This window comes from Suricata suricatta, chromosome 7, assembly GCF_006229205.1.
Source record: "Suricata suricatta isolate VVHF042 chromosome 7, meerkat_22Aug2017_6uvM2_HiC, whole genome shotgun sequence".
NCBI lineage: Eukaryota > Metazoa > Chordata > Mammalia > Carnivora > Herpestidae > Suricata > Suricata suricatta.
Genome location: NC_043706.1, coordinates 143,376,041 through 143,387,955, shown reverse-complemented (window position 1 = coordinate 143,387,955; position 11,915 = coordinate 143,376,041). Strand labels below are relative to the sequence as shown.

General features: G+C 54.9%; 1 protein-coding gene and 1 long non-coding RNA gene across 3 annotated transcripts in view; one reads left to right on the top strand and one right to left on the bottom strand.

Annotated features, from left to right (window-relative positions):
• Positions 1-4,055, top strand: part of LOC115296665 — a 4,955-nt gene extending 900 nt beyond the window's left edge. Inside the window, exons 2-3 of the long non-coding RNA XR_003910989.1 lie at positions 2,298-2,977; positions 3,777-4,055. This is a non-coding gene — a long non-coding RNA (uncharacterized LOC115296665). The remainder of the gene's footprint in view (positions 1-2,297; positions 2,978-3,776) is intronic.
• CCR6 (C-C motif chemokine receptor 6) overlaps positions 1-5,599 on the bottom strand; it is a 24,275-nt gene extending 18,676 nt beyond the window's left edge. For both annotated transcript variants that reach the window (XM_029945143.1, XM_029945145.1), the window contains exon 1: positions 5,377-5,599. The gene's annotated coding sequence lies outside the window, so the exon portion shown is untranslated. The remainder of the gene's footprint in view (positions 1-5,376) is intronic.
• Positions 5,600-11,915: the final 6,316 nt, after the last annotated feature.

Here is an 11,915-nt window from a genome sequence, read left to right as displayed (position 1 = left end):
TGGTGGTGATGGTGGTGGTGGTGATGGTGGTGGTGATGGTGGTGGTGATGGTGGTGATGGTGGTGATGATTGTGATAGTGATGATGGTGATGGTGGTGGTGGTGATGGTGGTGGTGGTGGTGAATGTGGTGATGGTGGTGGTGGTGACGGTGGTGGTGGTGACGGTGGTGATCATGATGATGGTGTTGGGTCTGAAATGAGCAGCTATAGCAGACATGCAGCAAAAGCTCCGTGTGGAGAGGCTGTAACTGAGCTCAGAGGTGTGGACAGAAGCTCTTGCAGCCTGTGCTTGTGATTAGGAGCAGAGGACAAACTGAAGTGAGGAGAGAAGGAAAGAAGGGGCTGGAAGGATACACCATGCAGGATCTATCAGGGCGCCGCTGGGGGAGGGGGCAGGAGGGGGACTGAAGGAAGTGGGGAGTGAGGATCCAAGCCTGACCCTCGAGCACGACCGCTGTGCTCACAGTGCTCCTTGGAGACAAACCCTGGGTGAGAGCGTCCGAGTGAGGGGCCACCTGCGAGGGGCTAAGGAGACAACGCTGCGGAAACAGGCCACAGCTGTGGAAACTCTGATGCTGCAAGTTCAGCAGCGAGGCTGGAAGCAACGGCGGGGGCTACGGAGAGCGGCGGCTGTGAATACAGTCCCCACGACTCAGCACAGCGGACCCCACGCTGGAGCCCCGGAACCTGGCCAGTGCTGGGACCCGATGCTGCCCTTCTCTGGCTCTCCGGCCCCGGGTGTTTCTGCTCAGCCCCCAGGCACAGCCCACAAGTGCAGAGGAGGCCCTGGTCCCTGAAGGTCAGGAGGGGACCCTGGGCCCACAGTGACAGGGGCCAGCCTTTCATGCCAGCATTGACCTCGTTCTCCTCGTGAGGCTGCCAGGATCAGGGTCGACCACCCCAGTTCCCCAGGGACAGGAGGGACATGGAAACTTCAGGGCTGAGACAAGGACAGTCCTGGGTAGAGCAGAATGGCTAGTCACTCTGTGTGTGACAGAAGCCATGGCCCCACAGTCACTGTGTGTGACGGGAGCCTCGGCCCAAAGGACTGGGGCGAAGGAGCCCGTCCTCCTTGCCGCAGTCAGGACAGCCTGGCTTCCTCGAGCACAATGTGGCCTAAAACCAGAACAGAGAAGGGAGGCAGGAGGCCGGCTGGACCGAGGCAGGGGCCACGGGGCCAGGGGCTGCCTCACCCCCAACAAGTGCTCACTGGCCTCCTTCTGAGTCGTACCGAAGGAGACTTGGGCCAAAAGATCTGAAGGTGGTTCCGCTGGGAGACAGAGGGAACTGTGCTCTCCCCCACCCACAGATGCAGCCGAGTCGGGGGGCCAGGCAGAACGGCTCTGTGCCCTCATGTGCCCGGGGAACGGATGTTCATCTGTCCTAAAAACTAAAGAGCTGGGCGGCGGTGGGAGCAGGGGACGGCTGGGAGGGTGTGCGCGGGAGCAGTGGTCTGGGGCCCCGGGAAAGGGCAGGGGTGGCTGAGGATCCAGGAGAATTAGGGGTGCAGGGAAGGCAGTGTAAGAAGTGCCCCTGTGGGTGCAAGACAGGGGCAGCCTCCCACGTCTCCCAGAGACACAAGGACAGCGCATGCCGATGGCCGTCTCAACAGAATTTTGTTTGTGGTCCATATTTCAAGTTCTAATTCTGGGGCGCCCAGTGGCTCAGTCGGTGGAGTGTCTGACTCTTGATTTCAGCTCAGGTCATGATCCCAAGGTTGTGGGATCAAGCCCTACATCGGGCTCTGCACTGAGCATGGAGCCTGCTTGGGATTCTCTATCTCTGTCTCTGTCTCTCTCTTCTCTCTCTCCCTGTCCCTCCCCATCTCCTTCTCTCCCTTTATCTCTCCTTCTATATCTCTTTCTCCCTCTCCTTCTCTCTCTGTCTCTGTCTCTCTCGTCCTATCTCCCTTTCTCTCTGTCAAAAATAAAGTTCTAACTCTGACCACAACATTCTAGACAAGTAGGTGTGAAAACTTATGAGTTTTTATAAGTAAAAGTGAGAAAGGATGAGAAAACTCTGCCCAGAATCTGGGTAGGACGGGAAAGATAGAAAGGTGGGTGGTGATTGCCTGGGGAGTTAATACAAGAAGTCACTTTGTCTCCACGTCCCTGAGTTTTCGGCTCGGTCACCAACGAGGTGTGCGATTCACATGATGAAACAATTTCTAAGAACAGGGAAAGGAGGGTAGTACCCACTCTTACAGATTCCACTGCTGGAAAAACGGCACCTTCTAGATTTTTCCTGACCCTCCGCACCATCTGGTGGCTCCTATAAGTGCCATTTTTCTTTATCAGCCCCCAGAGCAGTGAGCGTGAGGCGGACCCGGGAAGCGCGTCCCCCGGCCGGACCCCAGCCCGGCTCCGCTCGGGAGAGCCTCGGACCTGCCGTCCTCTACCCAGTGAGAAGGTCACGATTGAGAAAACGGGCCTGCGTAGCCCGACAGCTAACTTCAGCGGGACGGGGCTGCCCCAGACTTACTGGAAAATCTCACACAACGCTTCGAGGAGGGCAGAGCTGGTTTCGCCACGAGACAGAGCGAGGATGACAGGAGGGCCCCTCGGCGCCTGTCCCACCAGATCGGGAGCCCAGAGGACGCCGCGTGGCCGGGCCCGGGCCCCCTGGCCCACACGAGGCGGGAGCCCCTGGGCGCACCCCGGTTCCCGAAGCGTGTCTGGGAGCAGCTACCCGAATCCTTCCGGCGGGTTCTAATGAGCCTGAGAAGCTCAAAGCGACAAAAAGAGCAAAGGGCCCCGACTTAAGGTAGTTCCATTTAATTATACACACAAGACAGGGAACTGTGTTTTATGCAAATATGTTTTATCTTCCAGAAGGCGATCTGAAAGCCACACGTCCTATCTGTGTTTGGAACCTCCCGTTGCCTGATTTCGGTGTTACATAACCCACAATAAGCCCTGAAGCTTCCTTCCTTGAGCCTGTAGAGACACCGCTGCCTCAGTTCCCCATGGGGCTCGCTGTACGTGGCAGGTGCCCAGCAAAGGGCCCGGGGCCCCGCTGACTCATTGTGTTCCCTGGTGACCCAATTTCAGGACCTGCGTTTTCGTTCTAATGGGAACGGCCAGGCTGATTTACACGGGAGTCACAGACATGAGAGGGGAGGTCGGCACAGGAGTCGCTGCTCCCCACGCCTCACACAGACTCCCCCGCTGCGGCCCCCCCCACCCCCACACATATGCCCCCGCCACACGCGTGTGCGCACACACGGGTCACCGCAGGCAGCTGCTTCGATGGTTTGGGCCAGAAAAGGGGATTATGCTCATCTCCTGACCCCGGCCCAGCCCTATAGCTGAGGCTCCGTGCAGAGCCCCCTCCCCGCACCCCTGTGCAGGCCGAGTGGGGCCTGCGTCCCACAATCCTAACACCACACTGGGGCAGGAAGTGTCCACACGGCCTCCGCTGAGTGCTCTGAGTTTGGATTCAAGACGCTCATCGCGCACTGGCCCCCAGAACCCCAGCCGGTGGCGCCAAGAGGCGGAGGCATGCCTGGGGCTGGGAGGAAGCCATCGTCCACAGCCCTGAGCAGGGAGGCGGGGAGGCGCACTCCTAGGACCCCCCACTGCTGCGTGGGCGGGGACCCTCCACTAGGTGAGCCCGCCTGGCCCCCGCCTCTGTCCCCCCTGCGGCCTCTGCCCCTCTTCCCAGCCCTTCCTCTCTCGGACGCCTCGCCTGCCCCCGGGGTGCCCGTCTCTCACCTGAATTCCTAGTTCAGTGCCGTTGTCGTGTGTAATACCTCCGTCCCCTCGTTCTACTTCCAGACAAAAAGAAAACGGTTTGAAACGTAAGAAGGAATGTATTTGCTGCAGAGACAGCCCCTCTGGCATGGAATCCTGTCTAGATGTTAGAAACCTGTGTGAGGCCACCATGTCCTCGGCGCTCGGACGGGCGCTGCGGACCGGCCGCCCTGGAGCAGCAGCGTGGCAGGGCCCTGTGCGTCTACCGTAACTGCCCACTGAGGCTGATCGTCGGCAGCCTTGGATTTTAAGGCTCGAGAACTGATTGTGGATCGTGCCTGCTCAAAGGGTCTTCTGGTAAAAACCGCCATTGTCCAGCCCGGGCTGCGATGGCCTCTGTGGCCCCCAGTGCGGGGACTGTCCCCCTGCAGCCATGCACCGAACTCCGGGCACCGAGTGCTCACATGCTTGGGGCTCTGCTGGGGGGCACGCACGGCCCCAGGTGATGCACGCCGACTCCCCATCTGTCCTCGGGATTCTCCCGCCCCGACCCTCGGTGGCACCGGGCTATCAGCCCGCGGCTCTCGGCGTCTGACTCGGGCCCCTGACCTTTCCACTTCGGGAAACCAAACAGCCTCACTTATCAGAACTGAGCCTAAAATAAGAGTCAGTACATCTGAGCGTGCACCTGAGGGTCCCCCCTGGGAAAAACACTCACAAGGTTGAGGTACGGGCTTGGTGGTTGCAGAGTCTCTCTTTGGGTTCATTTCCTCTTTCTCAGTTTGCCTTAGAGAGTGCATGTTAATAGATAAGAGACCTCCAGGTAAGTGAGGGCGCAGAAGGCTTAAGACATTTAGTAGGAGAAAACGTAAGGCCAGAGCATAGCCGATGGGTCCCGCATCGGCCGCGTAAATGCAGGAACAGTATTTTGTTAATGGCATAAAACCCACAACACAGTGAAACTGATTGCCAGCCGTCTGTCACTTTCACTTGGAAGAGGTTTCATCACAAGAATATCTTCCCAGGGATTAGTGCACGGGGAACGCTCTAGGGCCGGACCCCGGGGGTGGGGGCATGCCCGTTCGGATGCATGATCCCAGGTGGCCCCGCACCCTCTAAGGAGCTGACGCCAGGCTCCCCGACGCCCCTCCTGCCGTCACCCCTGCTGGCCAGCACCCCTCTCTCCTCCGTCCGCAGGGGACTTGCTCCTGCCCCCTTCTCCGCTCTTCCACCTCAGCCCCTCCCCATCCTCCGTACACATCCATGTGGACACACGCCAGCACCCCGTCTTGTAACCCAGCCCGCGGCGGGTGGGGCAAGTCGCGGAGACTGTGCCTTGGGTTTGTGGAGTGTCCGTCTCCCCTCACGGTAACGGCTCGTACACATGACTGGCTCTAGTTTCCTAAGCTCCTTGCAAATGCTGCGGGCCTTTCAGTGCGTGAGCCGCTTCTGGACCCAGGCACCCGAGGGTCGTGTTCAACGTCTCCATGAGACAGAGCGAGCCCAGACACGGCATCAGACCAATCCAGACCCGGTCCAGAGTCACACCTGCCTCCAAGGACCATCCTCGGAACTTGACGGCATCCATGTGGCCGTGGTTTTTTTTACCTTCCCGGCACAAGACAGCTATTAAGACAACACAAAAACAATATTTTCTAAATTCTAAAACAAAACAAAAACTTACCGATGGAGAAGTAGCTCTTTGTCCCCCCCAAAGAAGCAGCCACTGAGTTCTCCCCTTAAATTCCAGATTTCTTCAACCTCCAGGTTTTTCTTCACCAGCGTAAGCGCCCTGGCCTCCTTCTGTGTGCAACCCCGTGGGTGCCGTGCCCGGCGCCCTGGGTGTCCCCACACCCACTGCCCAGCAGCTTTCCTGAGTGGCTGCTCTCTCGTTCTTGGCCTACACGCAGGGCGGTGTGGTGAGCTGGCTCACCACAAATTTTCTTCTTCCAGAACATACTTCAGAACAAAGGTAACAAATAAAGTGGAGGAAGGAAGACAAGTGTATGCAAGTAGGTCACTTGATCATCTCAATTTTAGATTCACACTCTCTTTGTTTCAGAATTATTAGTCTGTGGAATATCTCTTTATTCTTGGAAATTCCAAATTAATTAGAAGGGTTATGAAGTTCTCTGAAAAGCTCCACACAATACCTAATGAACTTTATATCCACTACCCACATCCTTGCTCTGAAAAGAATAAGAAAGCCTGAAAGAAAGTATGAGTTATGCTTTTGTAGGTAAAAATGTGACGAATAGAGAATCAGCGTGTCACAAAAATCATAGGCCAGTGGTCACCTCAGGAAGGAGGCACGACCTGGTTGTGACAGAGACATTCCCCATGTCATTTCCCGAACTGTTTTCTGCAGCGTGCGGCCGTGAGCTCGTGACCTGACCTATTTAGGGAGCGCAGAATGGAGTTCTCATATGTCCAGAGCGACTGCCAAGGTTCCGCCCGGGAACAGCCCTGTCATTTAAGGGGCGGCCTGCGTCACCGCCGCCACCTGTCACCTAAGCGAGCAGTAGTCAAACTCTGAGAGCCCCAAGAGAGGTCCCAGACTGGCCGATGATATAAAACGCAAGCTCTGCTGGGCCTCAGTGACAAGGCACATCTCTGGTTTGTCGACGCCCTTGCTTCTTCACAGGATTATAAACAGTATCGTTAATGTGAATTAACACTTGTACCCACAAAATCATACGGTATTTTTCATATTGATCGCTTCCTTTAATCCTGACAAACAATTTCAGTAAAGACTTTTATGAATAAAAATGTTTTGCAGATGGGACACCTGGGTGGTTCAGTCGGTTAGGCGTCTGACTCTTGCTTTTGGCTCAGGTCACGATCTCGCGGTTTCGTGAGTTCGAGCCCCGTGTCTGGCTCTGTGCTTTCAATGCAGAGCCCACTCAGGATCCTCTGTCGCCCCTCGCTCTGCCTCTCCCCCACTTGCACTGTCTCTGTCTCTCAAAGTAAATAAATAAAAACAAAAGACAAAAAAAGAAACGTCTTAGAGATAGAAAAAGCTAGCACATAGATGTTAATTTATGTTAACATTTCATGTGAATGTGAAGTGATTTGCCTGAGCGTATAAATCAGGAACAGTGGACTCAAAGAGTAAGCCCAGTCTTCTAAGTCCTCCTTACACCACACTTGCTGAAGGGAGCACTTACTGAGCACCTACTATGCGCTTGGCACTCTTCTAGGCAAGAGGATTACTGCAGTGAATAAAACAGGCAAAATCCTGGGCCCTATGGGATTCACATTCTCACAGAGCTGGAAGATAAATAAAATAAATAAAAAGATACATCGCATGGCAGACGGTGACAAGTACTGGGGAGAGACATCAAGCAGGAGGTCAGAGAGGGAGTGTGGAAGCGATTCCAAGTAGAATAATCAGGGAGGGCTTCATGGAGGAGGCATGACTTAAGGAGAGCCCTGGGGGAGGACAGGGAGTGAGCCACGTGTTCTCCTGGGGAAGGAACACTCCAGGATGAAGGAACACGAGGACCGTGCTCCTGCTGCAGATGGACCCGACAGGCTTGAGGCCAGGGTCGGGGCAGGGGGTGGGGGAGGCCGAGCAGAGTTGAGGTCGAGGAGGTGACAGGAGCCAGGTCATGGGGCCTTGCCCGCCACGGTGATGTCTTGGCCTTTACCTTCCTGGAAGGTGAGCTGGGGAGCTGGTGGACAGTCCCAAGTGACACTGTGTGACTCACGCTGGAAGGAGGTGGCTCTGGTGCCTGTGTTACGAGCAGGTTGGGGGGGGGGGGCAGGTGGAATTCGGGTGACTAACCCAGCAAGATGGAGTCTGTTTTGGAGATAAAGTCAACAGGGTTCTCTGACAGACTGGATACAGGGTTTGAGAGAAAGGAAGGCGCTAAGGACGACACCACGGTGTTTGACCTGAACCACGGAGGGATGGGATGCCCGGCCCAGGGGAAGCACTGAAGAAAGGGCAGGGTGGGGGTGGGGAGGGATGTCAGGAAGTAGGTTAGGGGCTGGAGAAGTGACATAACAGGTGGACTAGCCCAGTGGCGATATTTAGTACATTGACGTTTATTTGCATAGGGGGTCCGGGGACAGCGTGTTGTTGGGGCCCATCAGCTTACAAGGCCACCGAGGGAGTGAGTGTAGGTGGACCAGAGAGGAGGCCAGGGTCTGAGATTTGGAGGCCAAGTGCAAATGTGTCTTACGAAAAGAGAAGAGTCAGCCGTGCAAGGTTGCTGGCAGAGGGAGCCGCACAAAACCGAAAACGCTGACCAGCAGACCATTCAGCCGCATGCAAATCGTTGCGACATTGACATGGGTTTTGTCAAGTGGTGGAGGAGGAGAGTTAAATCCAGGAGAGAACACAACCGTTTCTCTCGGGACAGAGAATTAGGCAGCAGCTAGACATGACACTAGAGTCAAAACTGTTTGGTGAAGATGCAAGAAATGACGGAGGAGCTTCCATATTGGTGGGAACGGCCCAGGAAGGAAACGTTGACTGTGCGAGAGAGGGAGAGGGGCTCTCCAACGTGGAGCAGACAGAGGTGTCTGCGAGAGAGTGCGGGGTCCTGGGGAGGGGGGCGAGGGGCGGGGTGGTCTCCGTGCCCCCCGCCAGGCAGCACCCCTGGGCACCCAGCTGGGAGCAGGTTCCTTTCCGATCGTCCCTGTGTTCTCAGTGAACCAGGAAACCAGGCCACCCTGAGAGTGACGATGGAAAAAGAGGTGTCAGAGCTTTGACAAGAGAGACAGCACAATGAGACGGCAGTGGGGGAACGAACGGAGGACTCTACAGCAGCCGGGAGACAATCCACCAGCAACGGTGAGGCCGCGAGGCCGACCACCGCCATTGTCTGCTCTCTTCTTACAGACATACTCGGTTATGTGGGTACAAGAGCTGAGTAGGAGGAGAGCTCAGTTCAAGCAGAGCTGTGGTTTAGCCAACTGAGTAAGACAGAGAGAGAGCTAGTTGGTTAAAGTGTGTGCAATAAAAAGATTACACTACCTTCTACCCCACCCAGAACATCCGTGCCGGCCCACGGAGAGACCGCCCCACCCAGAATATCCCAGTGTCGGCCCAAAGGTAAATAATACCCCCCCCAAATAACAATCACCATCTAGCTTTAGACACAGGGTCTATTCAACCCACACGTTTGTCTCTGACCCTGGGACCAAAGTCACATTGTGACTGGGTGTAACTATCCTTTTTGATGTCAAGTGCAAATTTAATAACATTGATAGATCCAAACTCTTGACTCCTTTAAAAATCCATGATGGTCTTAAAAAGAAATCTATGACCGTCTTTAACACCAAAAACATTTAAATCCTGTTTTACTTGTATAAATGTTGCCCCTGCCAGTTCTTAGGGCGATTCATTATTGAATTTTGCTACCATCTGTAGAAGCGACTCTTTTTTCACCCTCACTTACTTTTCTTGTGCATCTAGCACAGTCTCATATTCTGATACTCAGCAGGCAGGCCCACCTGAGTGGAGCAGTGGCCTTGATCACGACCGCTGCATCAGGCAGTTTAGGCTGCAGGTACGTAAAAGCGCTACGTAACCGAAAGCTAACTGAAATCGTGCGTTCTTAGGTAGTGCCATAAATAGTGCAGGCACCTTGGGGTTGCCTGCCCGTATTGCTACGGAAAGCCTGCTAATCATGGGCGCTCTTACACATCAAACGTGGGCCCAGACACTGACCTGGGCTGGGGCTTGGGAGAGACTACTCTGCTAAAATAACATGAATTTGGGGGCGTGTAGATTTCCAACATTGGACTTGAGCTTGTGCTGGCCTGGCCTGTGATGTAGCCAGCACCCCACGATCCCCACACCTCGGGGAAACCCGGCCCCATACGCCGGCCATGCATCAGAGGCGCATCACGGGGATGAAGAAGAGGAAAGGTCTTCGGAATCAGGCACTGAAATGGCATTTATGTGGCCAGCGGCCAAGAGCGGAGTCAGAACCCCGGGGCTGTCGGGGAAGCAGGGGGCAGGGCCAGGGCATGGGGGCCCCGAGGGGCCCCGAGCGTCCCCTCCGTACCTCAGGCCGTGACCCAGGGCGCACACAGAGCTTCCCACGCGATACGGATAAGCAGGAAGTCGGAAGGTGACTTTGAGTTCTTCTCCGCTGAGCCGGCTGGCCTGACGTTTTGCCACCGGGAATAACTTGGTGACCTGAGCCCGCGGAAACACACAGAGCGAGTCCCAGCTCGAACCCGGGGCCTGCTTCCAACAACCCCCAAACAAAGAACCCGTAAAACTTGTCAGCGTCGTCCTGAGATAAACATATGTTTTTATTGTTTTTTTAATGTTTTATTTATTTATTTTCAGAAGGAGACGGAGGGTGTGAACAGAGGAGTGGAGGGAGACACAGGATCCGAAGCAGCTCCGGGCTCAGGGCTGTCAGCACGGCGCCCAACGCGGGGCTCGAACTACGAGAATTCATTTACGTTTCAGGAGGAAACCAGCGCGAGTCACAAAATTCTTTTATTTGGAAAGAATAAAATGGGCCCACTCTGCTTCCTGCCACCAACAGAACAGTGTTGACAGACTCGATTCTTTTTAAATAAGAACCGTGAACTACGCATAGCGCCCGAACTGTGATGACCCAGAGGGTGCCGATGCGTGCAGGGAGCTTGAGATCCCGTGCGCGCATCCGCAATGAAGCTTTGTTCTAACTCCCGTGGTAATTACTTCCCTTAATGCATATTAAGGTCTCGTTATTTAGAAACTGTACCTATTGTCACATATTGGGTTGACATGATTATTAACTAAAAGCAAAGCTTCAAGGATTGGAACAAAAGGGCTCAGCGGTTCCTCGGCCCCCTTTCCCTCCCACAGCTCCCAAGGAAAGGGGCTGACGTCAAGTCTTAGTTAAATTCTGAATAAGCTGAACATTGTCATATATTCCCACGCGCTGCCTTAGTCTCTCCCAAGATTAAATTCCTATTTTTTTAATTTTTAATGTTTATTTATTTTTGAGACAGAGAGAGAGAGACAGAAGGAGAGCCAGGGAGGGGCAGAGAGAGAGGGAGACAGAATCCGAAGCAGCTCCAGGCTCTGAGCTGTCAGCACAGAGCCCAACGTGGGGCTCGAACTCATGAGCCTTCAAGCTGTGCGATCATGACCTGAGCTGAAGTCAGCCGCATAACAGGCTGAGCCACCCAGGCGACCCCCCGCCAAGATTAAATTTCTAAACATCGATCGCATTAGGGTATTCAGCTTTTCAGTGATGTTGCCTGTTTATGTTAGTGCTTCGGAACCATCATGTGGTCAGATGAGACAGAAAGTTCATACGTGAAAAGAAGTAGAGGGGAATTCTGAAATAGAGCGAGCTCCCAAGTGTCTGATTGGAAAAGGGTAATTATGACAAAGCCGAAATGCTGACTCACGGTCTGTGCCATCCAACCGCTGAACGTGCGTCTCTCCTGTCTTAGTCTCCATTAAATAACTTCCTCCGGACCCACCTTCCGAGTTCTCTCGTTTGCTGAGATTTCATTTTTTTTTATCATCGCACGTTTCCCAGCTCCAAGTGGGCAGAAAATATAACAGAAACTGTCTGTGGCCAGGCTGCAGTTCGCCACGTTACTGATAGCGGTAGGGGTCCAGGGACGCAGGCAAGAACCAATATGCCCTCCCCCACTGCACACACCCAACCCGCCGCCGCCGTGTCCTCGGACGCCTTCGGGGCCGCCAGTTGTCCCAGCAAAGCCATATTCGTAGACAAACGTCCCATCTGCGGTCACGTGGCGTGTTCAGTTCCCAAGGTCTCTTTCAGAATCAGACAGGCACTCGGTTTCCGCTGGTCCTGTGACCTTGACCCCTGATGCTGGCAGACTGCAGAGCGTTCCTCAATTTGGGTTTGTCTAGTGTTTCCGTATGACTCGACGCGGGACACCCATTGCTGGCAGAGGTAGCCCAGGAGTGACGCTGCGCTCCTCTCGCTGGGTCCTGCCAGGCGGTGCGAGGCCTGGACCTGCCCAGGGCCCGGGTCAGTAGTGACCTCGTGACGGAGGGGGCGCCTGCCAGCCCTCGCGTCTGTCAGATCACTCTCTTCCACTTTGGAATGAGTGGGTATTTTAAGCGGAGCAGCGGTGAGACTCGGCAAACATCGCCGCCCCTGCCGGGCCCAGCACACCGCGTGTCTGCGCGGCCAGGGGTGGCGTCCATTCCACCGCCCTTCCACGTCAGGAGACTGGAATTCTGGTAAATCCTCCTCTTTTCCCTATTCATTTACGTCAAAA